The 9,533-nt window shown below is 36.3% G+C and overlaps 1 pseudogene; it reads left to right on the top strand.

Moving 5' to 3' along the window:
* The first annotated feature begins 1,077 nt into the window (after nt 1-1,077).
* Nucleotides 1,078-8,995, top strand: LOC122309169 (annotated as a pseudogene).
* The last annotated feature ends 538 nt before the right edge of the window (nt 8,996-9,533 follow it).

Here is a 9,533-nt window from a genome sequence, read left to right as displayed (position 1 = left end):
ATTAAAAAGACTAGGAAGAACTAAGCGGGAAGGATGACCTAGGCGTTGGTGCCATAAAATTTTATTCGCAGCAGTCTAAGTGGAAAAAGCAGTAATGGGTTGGGGCTGATACACATAAAGTCCATTGCAAAGCTCACCCGCTCCAATCAGCCTCGTCAACTGTGGGTCCTGAAAAGAAACAGTAGAAGAAGAAAAAGAAATAATGCAAGAATTAGTATTTGTGAGTTTGGGAACAGAGAGGAGATTAAATAGAAATTGAGGGACAAAGAAGACATTATGCAAGGTGAGGTGTTCGGCCAAAGGACAAGTGTCGATTCCTTCAATGTTTATGACATGCCCATTTGGTAAAGTCACTTTCTGATCATAAGATAGGGGAGACAGAGTAGAGAATAGCCGTCGGTCATGGCATAGGTAGTCAGTGGCACCACTATCCACCACCCAATCGGAGCGGCTGTCAAAGGGAAGAGAGGAAGAGACTTTACCCATGAAATTTGCAGAGGAAGGGTTCGGTTGAAGCAGATCAAGCAATTTTTGGTACATCTCATGGGTCAAACCAGGAAGTGGAGAAGAGGTGGAGACTTGATGAGCCATCGGCGCCGAGGTTGAGGGTGGTTTTTCGAGGAAAGAGGGCCGCTGCTTGCCACGATTGTCTCGGCCTGCTGGGTAGCCGATCACACGCCAACAACGGTCACGGGAGTGACCCATTTTGCGCAGACGGTGCATTGCAGGGGCTGTTTCGTGGGTCCACCGGAGTGAGCAGCAAGGATATGGGCATTCGTCGGTGGTGGCCGGAGGTGGAAAAGGCGCTGCTGCTCTTCCTGAAAAAGAATAGAAAAAATTTTTGTGATGGGGGGGAAGGGTTTCCATGGCTAAGATTTGGGTTCTGAGTTGGGAAAATGATTCATTGAGGCCAAGAAGAAATTGGTAAACTCTCTCATCTTCAGCTTGTTGCTGTAATTGTTTGAGATCATTGGTTGGCTGTAAGTGACTAAGTTCATCCCAGATTTGCTTGATTTGATTGTAATAATCATGAACTGAGTGATTGTGTTGCTGCAGGGAAGACAACTCACGTTTGAGATGGTAAATTCTAGCATTGTTGCCGTGACAAAATCTGGACTGGAGATCAAGCCATACGGCTCGTGGGTCAGTATGGAATTCAAGGGAGTTGGCTATGGAGGGGCTGATGGAATTGAGAAGCCAAGTAAGAACCATATCTTTAGTTTGGTTCCATTGTCTATAATCTGGAGAAGAGATTTCGGGTGGGAGGAGAGTGCTATCGACAAAAGCTAGTTTGTTTTTGGCGTTAAGTGCACGGGTCATGGCTTTTTGCCATTTGGGAAAATTGTCACCGGTGAGGAGACCGGAAACAAGTATGAGACTAGGGGAGTCAGAGGGATGAAGGGTATATGGAGAGGGGACAGTGGAAGAAGCCATGGGGTCATGGAGAGGGAGGGATCGGGTTTAGGCTCTGATACCATGTTAAGAACACAACTCTTGTATTTCCGTAACTTGATTTTTTTACATTGAGAATGGTAAAAAATAAATAGATACAAGAACAAATCCATCTAAGGTAACTAACTAAGTATGGTATGATTGATAATTACAAAGGAAACGGCTAAATTGCTAAAATCATGTTGTTAAATAAATGGAGGAGATCTTGGCTTGATTTATGGAAGTGATCTGTCAATAATTTCCAACAATTGGCTTCACAACTTTTTGTTTGCCCTACCGTTTTATAACTGAACATGTGGAAGGTGATAGCTGATATGCTCATACGGTGACTTTGGCAGGCAAACCATTTTTTTCTTGTCTAATCCACATTGTTTTAGTAGGATATGATACAAAAACAAAGAAAAATTGTAATGGAGGAAGAAAGGGTTTTGCAAATAAGTAGGAACTTCTCAAATAATGAAATGAAAACCCAACTATGATAAAGTTGGATAAGAAAAATAGTGCAAAAGATGATACATGTGCCATCTGCTAAAGCAACCCTTTGCAAACAGGAGTCCCTTTTTAAATAGATTTTGATTTTCTTTCGGCCACACCATACTAAGCCTATTCTAATCTTGTTGGTTTTTATCCTTGTACCTGCAGTTTGTGAATCTTATTATTAAGATGATTTTTTGAATGAATTTCATTCACATCAGCAGCAGCATTGGATATTACTTATGGTTGTTAATTCCAGGTGGATCCTGCCAATGTCAGGCCAATTCAAGAAGGGGCGTCAATGCTTTGGCTGAAGCTGAGAGAGTGGCTGAAGCTATCAAGCGTAAGATTGCGCTAGTTGCTTCCATGGACTTTCAGTCTTGGAGTTTACCAGCAAAGCTTCGTATAGAGCCCAATGACCCAGAAGATGTGGTAAGTTGTGCATGCTGCTTAAGATTTAGCAATAATTGGTATCTTTGGTTAGGGCTGAGCAGAAATCCAAAAATTCGGAGTTGGAGTTGGAGTTGGAGGTGGAGGTGTCTTGACTCCGACTCCGCTCCGATCCGACTCCGATACACCGACTCCAACTCTGATTAATCATCCGACTCCGACTTCCCATCCAACTCTGACTCTGACTTCCAATCCAACTCCGACTCCGACTTCTGCTCCGACTCCGACTGCTACTCCGACTCCGACTCCGATATTGTGCATATTTTATAAAAAAATGTGTTATCAATATATTAACATCTAATAAATAATAATGTATAAACATTATAATGAATAATATAAGTTAATATAGTTACTATAAGTTAATTTACATTACTAATTTAATATAAGTAACTATAAGTTAATATAGTTATTAGTTACACTATAAGTTACTAATTACTATACCATATATAGTTAATTTACATTACTAATTTACTATAAATTACTATAAGTTACTATACCTTATATAGTTAATTTACATTACTAATTTACTATAAGTTACTATATAAGTTACTATAGCTTATTTTATATTTTACAATTTACATTACTAGTTTACTATAAGTTAATATATAATATATAGTTATATTATATATAATTATAGATTATATATATACTATATATATTAAGGGCTTATATAATATATAGTTACTATACTATTTATTTTTTATACATTAATCATATATATTTACATATTTTATATAACTATACCTTATATAGTTAATTTACATTACTAATTAACTATAAGTTACTATATAAGTTACTATATAGTATATATAGTAACTTATATAGTATATATAATATATATACTATAATATATATAGTTATATATTAACTTACTAATTAACTATACTTATATAATATATATATATATATATAAAGTTATACTTATATACTATAATATATATAGTTATATCTTAACTTACTAATTAACTATACTTATATAATATATATAGTTATACTTACATAATATATAGTTATATTATATATAATAGTATAGTTAATATATATAGTATTAAAACAAAATTAATATTTGATATAGAGTTAAAAAAAAAGGGGGGCTGAAAATACCAAAACAGAGCCCAAACGGCGTCGTTGGACTCTGTTTTGGTTGCCAAAACTGAGTTAATTTTAGTAAAACGGCGCCGTTTTGGAGGCAAACGGGTCTGTACTGAAGTATTAAGACCAGTTTTATTCCCCCCCCCCCCCCCCCCCCCGATACTGAAGTGAAGTCTGTTATATTTGATTTCTGATTAGGGTTTATACTCCAAAACTTTATACTGCAAACTTAGCCCCCACGAAAGTTGAAATGGCGCAGCGGCAGCCCCAGCCTTTGACTCCCACAGCCACCACGAAACGGCGTAGCCCCAGCCTCCGACGGCTTCTCCGGTATCTCCTCTCTCTCTCTCTCTTTCTCTCTCTCTCTAGTGTTTGATTCATGGATATGGGTTTGAAATCTGGTATCTCCGAGACTCCGACGACGCCACGATATTATTTTTTATTTCTCTTTTAAATGCAATGGGTTTGGTTGTTGATTGTTGATTTGTTTGTTGGTTGTTGATTTTTGATTTCTCTCTCTCTCTTTTATCTGCTATTGTGAGGTCGGCTAATATTATGCACTAGATTTGTTGTTTTTTTTTTTCTTTTTCCCTTTTTTGTTGAATTTGCAAACTAGCAGTTTAAAGATGTAGTTCAATATATAATTATATATAATATTTCTCGTGTTTAAAAGACCGGTAAGTGTTGAGGATGTAGTACGCGGTATGACTCTGCAGTTTCCTGTTGGAGTAATATTCCAGGTGTAGTTGCCAGGCTTTGGATTCCTTTCGGCTAAAAAAATGAAGATAAAGGATTAATTAATAATTATTTTGTTAGATGACAGTAATAATTACATGAATATATAGAATAATATTAAGGGATTAAAGCTCAATTTCTTAAGCTTTTTAACCAAATTACATTGGCATTGCTAATATTCATTAGAAGAAACTTAAATCTCAAATTGTAAATCATTACCTTTCACACATCGCAGTGAAATCACAATATTTATTAGCACCTTATAATTACTTATCCAACACTCCTCCAGATATAAGCTCTAGAATTTAACATAATGGCTTTCAAGGTTCATTTTTTTTTTCTGAATTTTTTTGTATTTTAAAGCCATAGGTGAATCCGGCTAGCTACTATAGTCTATGTCCACTAAATAAAGCATATTTTCGTTGGTGGCATATTTTGGTTGATTTACTTGAGTAATATTTACATTAGTTCATGAATGTATTTTGTTTATGTTTATCTTCGTTGTTGTGTTCTACAGTTCTAGTTATTAAATCATGGATATGGAAGGTACAAACACTCCTACATCCACAGGTGCATCTTGTCCTGACATTCCAACCCCAGAACAACCGATTGATATTCCCAGTCCAATAGTTGATGAGTCTAGCGGACCAATAGGCTCTTCGATAGGCACTCCTAGTGCCTTTCATTCTACCCCTCGCCCTCCACCTGGTAGTAGAAATCTTAAGAATAAGTTTGAGGTATGGTCCCACTTCACAAGAGTGTCCGATTGTGATCCCGAAGAGCCTATAGCTACTTGTAACCATTATCATAGGCAATGAAAATGCCATCCCAAAAGGCAAGGCACTTTGGCCATGAAAACACACATCCAACTTTGCCACAAAAATCGTAAGAGTAAATTGGACAATAGTCAAACATTCTTAGTTCCGGAAGTAAGAAGTGAAGGAGGGGAAGGGGAGAAGACCTTAGAGATGGCCAAATATAATGAGAAAAAAATATGAGCTGCCCTTGCTAGGATGATGATAATGGATGAGCTACCATTTAGATGTATTGAGGGAGAAGGGTTTCGAGAATTTGTTAAAGCCCTTAATCCAAGGTTTCCTATTCCTTATCGATTTATCGTAATGCGTGACTGCATGAGGGTATTCTTGAGAGAGAATGATACTTTGAAGAAAATGTTTTTGACCAGCAAACTTAGAGTATGCCTAACCACTGACACTTGGACTTCTATCCAAAATATTAATTACATGTGTGTGACCGCTCACTTTATTGATAATAATTGGAAGTTACATAAGCGGATCATTTCATTTGTTCGGATTAGTGACCATAAGGGGGCAACGATTGGGAGGGAGTTGGAGGAGTGTATGCTTGATTGGGGTATTGAAAAAATCCTCACAATTACAGTGGATAATGCTACCTCTAGCGACTCCGCTATTGATTGGTTGAGAACAAGGAAAATAGGAAGTGCGGATTGTATTGCAAGTCACGAGTTTATTTACATGAGGTGTACGGCACACATCTTAAACCTTATTGTGAGTGAAGGTTTGAAAGATGTTGATGACTCAATTGTAAGGGTCCGAAATTTAATTAAGTATGTGAAGTCTTCTCCCCAAAGACTTGCCACTTTCAAGTCTTGTGTTGATAGATCTAAAATTCAATGCTCTAGTTTTTTGACTCTTGACGTGCCTACTAGATAGAATTCAACTTTTCTTATGTTGGACGTGGCTGAGAAGTATCAAAAAGCCTTCCAACTTTTGCTTGATGAAGATCCCTACTCACGAGTTTATTTGTCTGAGGATGGACATGGGAAAAAGGGTCTAGGAGCTCCTCGGCCAGATGATTGGGAGACCATAAGAAACTTTTCAAAGTTTCTTCAAATATTTTATGGTGTTACATTGCGCATTTCTGGTGCACTATATGTCACATCAAATAATTATATCCAAGAGCTTATTGTCATTCATAAACACTTGAATAATTTTTGTGACAATAGTAATCGACATTTGAGTTCAATGGCTTTCAGAATGAAGACAAAGTATAATAAATACTGGGGTGATCTTGAAAAAATAAATCGGTTGTTGTTTATTGCTGCTATTCTTAATCCGCAGTTCAAATTGGTCACTCAAGCATATTGGTTCAAGAAAACATTGGGTGAGGAGAAGGGTGAGGAATTTGTTGCACGGATATGAAATATTTGTATGAGGCATATGTAGAGTTTGGTGGTGGGTGCGTAACTGGTGCTAACAAAACTCAGAGCAGTAAAGCTAGTGCATCAATGGGGAGTAGTAGTACTGTTACAGATTATGATCCCTTGGATTTTTTGATAGAGTTTCATAAAGACCATACAACATCTTTGATCGATTGTAAATCGGAGTTAGAGCGGTATTTGTTGGAAAACATTGAGATTCCTACGGGGAGTTTCGACATTTTACTTTGGTAGAAAGTCAACTCCACCAAGTATCCGATTCTTGCTTTAATGGCAAGAGATATATTGGCCATTCCTATCACCACCGTTGCATCTGAGTCAGCATTTAGCACAGGAGGCCGTGTCCTAGATCCGTTTAGGAGTTCTTTGGCTCCTAAAACTGTAGAAGCTCTTGTGTGCTCGCAAAATTGGTTGAAGTCTACTCTTATATGCTTGAGTCAAAATTATTCGGAAGCCATTGATGATGCAAAGAGCTATAAGGTAGACTCAGGTAATATATTTAGAGATTTTTTTAAGTTGTTATATGAGTTGATTTTAACATTTTGTAATACTAATTTCTTATACTTTAATATCTTAATGCAGAATTAGCCAATTCTATGATCAGCATACTTCATGAAGAGGATTGACAATCTTGTTTCTGGTATCTTATTTCAATTTTACTTTCTTTATTTTTATAAATTTATATGGTATCTTATTTCCTTACTAATTTTTTTTTTTTTTTTCAGGCACAAGTTGAAAAATGACATTTTTTGTAATTTGTATTGGTTCTATTATTGCAAGTTGTAAATTGTAACTTATTGATGTTGGAATTAGAACTTGTTGATGGATGATGAGACATGAGTTGATTGGATAATTTGGGAGGATAGATGATGGAATCTGGATGGGATAGATGATTGGTGTTTTTGGTTCTATGTTATTTTGTTTGTTGTTGTTGTTGAAATGACAATAGCATGGGGATACTAGATTTGGTTGTGTTTTTTTAACTTGTAATTTTGAATGAATGATTTTAGGTGGTAATTTTGGTTATGTATTTTTAATTTTAGGTTGTAATTTTAGACCTTTGGTTATGTATTTTTAATTTTAAGTTTTAATTTTGGTTATGTAATTTTAATGTGTGTATTTAGTTTTAATTTAGTTTTTAATTTTGGTTGCACATTTGAATTTAGTTTTATTTTTTATAGTGATGGATTTTGAATTTAGTTTTATTTTCTAATGTGATAATTTTGGTTACATAAATTAGAAATCTCAAATTATATTTAAAAAAAATTTGATATAGAAGCCCAAATCCGATTAGAGTTATAAATTGTAAAATTGAAATGTTAATTGGGTCAAGGAAAAAAGTCTAAAAAAAAGCCCAACAAAAAGCTCAACTTCGACACCGCTCCGACTTTGCTCTGACAAGTCGGAGTCGGAGCGGAGTGAGATGCAAACGGAGTCGGAGTCGGAGGTCAGATTCGGCCTCTAACAAAGTCGGAGGAGGCCAAATCCGACTCCGGTTGGATCGGTGCTCAGCCCTATCTTTGGTACTGTAGTTGGCAATGATCTTTAGTTTTTCTGGTGTTTGATAAGCCAAAAAAAAAAAAGGAACTTGTCACTGTTACTTTAGTGAAATGAGACTTACAAAAAAAAGTTTAGTGAAATGGTTAGGATTTCCATGACATTCATAGATTTGTTGCCAGCCCAGCTGTTATATTAGGATGCTGAAGTGATATACTTGCAACTATCATATTTACAGAAAGCTGCAAAGCGTAAGAAGATACATGAGTTTAAGTCAAAGATGCGGCTTGAGCAACTTGAGGTGTCACAGAATAAGCGGCAGAATGCTTGGCAGCAGTTCCAGTCGATCAAAGGCAAGGCTAAGAAGGTACTTCTAGTTCTGGCACAGAAATTTTTTAGTTTGACATGCACTTGCAGTATGAATTTCATGATCTTTTATATTCTGAATGTAATGCACACATTTCTGGTCAATTTCATGCCTTGATTCCTTCCTACAAAACTGGAATTGTGAGGACCGCCGTATAAAAAAATAGAGAAATGCTATTTTGCCCACTCACTTTTGACACCTCATTTTGACATCTCATGCATTTTAATTTTTTTTATTTTGTTTTTTACTTAATGATGAAGGAAGTGATTATTAGTGTCTTTGATATTTTTTTTATATATTTTTAAAAAAATGTTTTAAAATGATAAAAAAATATGAATAAGAAAATTAGAAAATATATTAATGTCGAGGTGTGCGCACGCCTACTCTCCCTAATTTGTTGTTTCCTGTTTACAATGTCAGATCGGTTTCTTTTCGGGGCGTAAACGGGAGAGCATCTTCAAGTCTCCTCAGGACCCAAGTGGCAAGGTTGGTGTGACTGGAAGTGGAAAGGGTTTGACAGAGTTCCAAAAGAGGGAAAAACACTTGCATCTCAAGGGAGCAACTGTTGAGGCTGACGAACTATGGCATGTTGAAACAGGATGTACCAATTGCTGATCATGCATGGAGATTGATTATTCATCTTTTATGTTTGCTCCTTTTTTCGAGCTTAGCATGGAGTTAAACTTCGGAAGTCAGGATTCGATTATTCCTCTTGCACCACCTCGTGTTGTAACTCACTCTCTGGTTAGTCTGTTAATCCTTCCCTTATTTGTTTTCTTGATTGGCGATGAAGCCAGAAACTAATCTAGAAAATTTGGCATGATTCCAATAATTGTTCAAAATCAATTTCCAGTTGAGTTAAGACATTGCAAGCGTAGAGAAATAATACATGCAGTCTAAAAATGTACAAATTTCATTCATTCTCTAAAAAAAAAAATAGATAAATCTAAGACCTATATCAAAAAATTATTTTTTAAATGGTGAACTCCAATTTTTTCAAAAGGAGGGTGTAGAACTTATATATTCTAATATTGTATCTAACATTACTCATAAGGATGTATTGGTGTACATGAACTCATGTATGCCATCCACAAACAATGGGAATTGTGTGCTGTGTGTAGGCCTGCAACCCGGTCTTCCAATACCGGGTTCGCGTCCGACCCGACCCGATCACACACATGATAAGCGGGCAACCAGGTTCGATCCGACCCATCAAAACAAATGCGGGTCGAACCGTATGACCCGACGAAAAAACGAAAAGAGAAA

This window comes from Carya illinoinensis, chromosome 5, assembly GCF_018687715.1.
Source record: "Carya illinoinensis cultivar Pawnee chromosome 5, C.illinoinensisPawnee_v1, whole genome shotgun sequence".
Lineage (NCBI taxonomy): Eukaryota > Viridiplantae > Streptophyta > Magnoliopsida > Fagales > Juglandaceae > Carya > Carya illinoinensis.
Note: the sequence above shows the minus strand (reverse complement) of the source record. Positions and strands in the feature narration are given on the sequence as shown.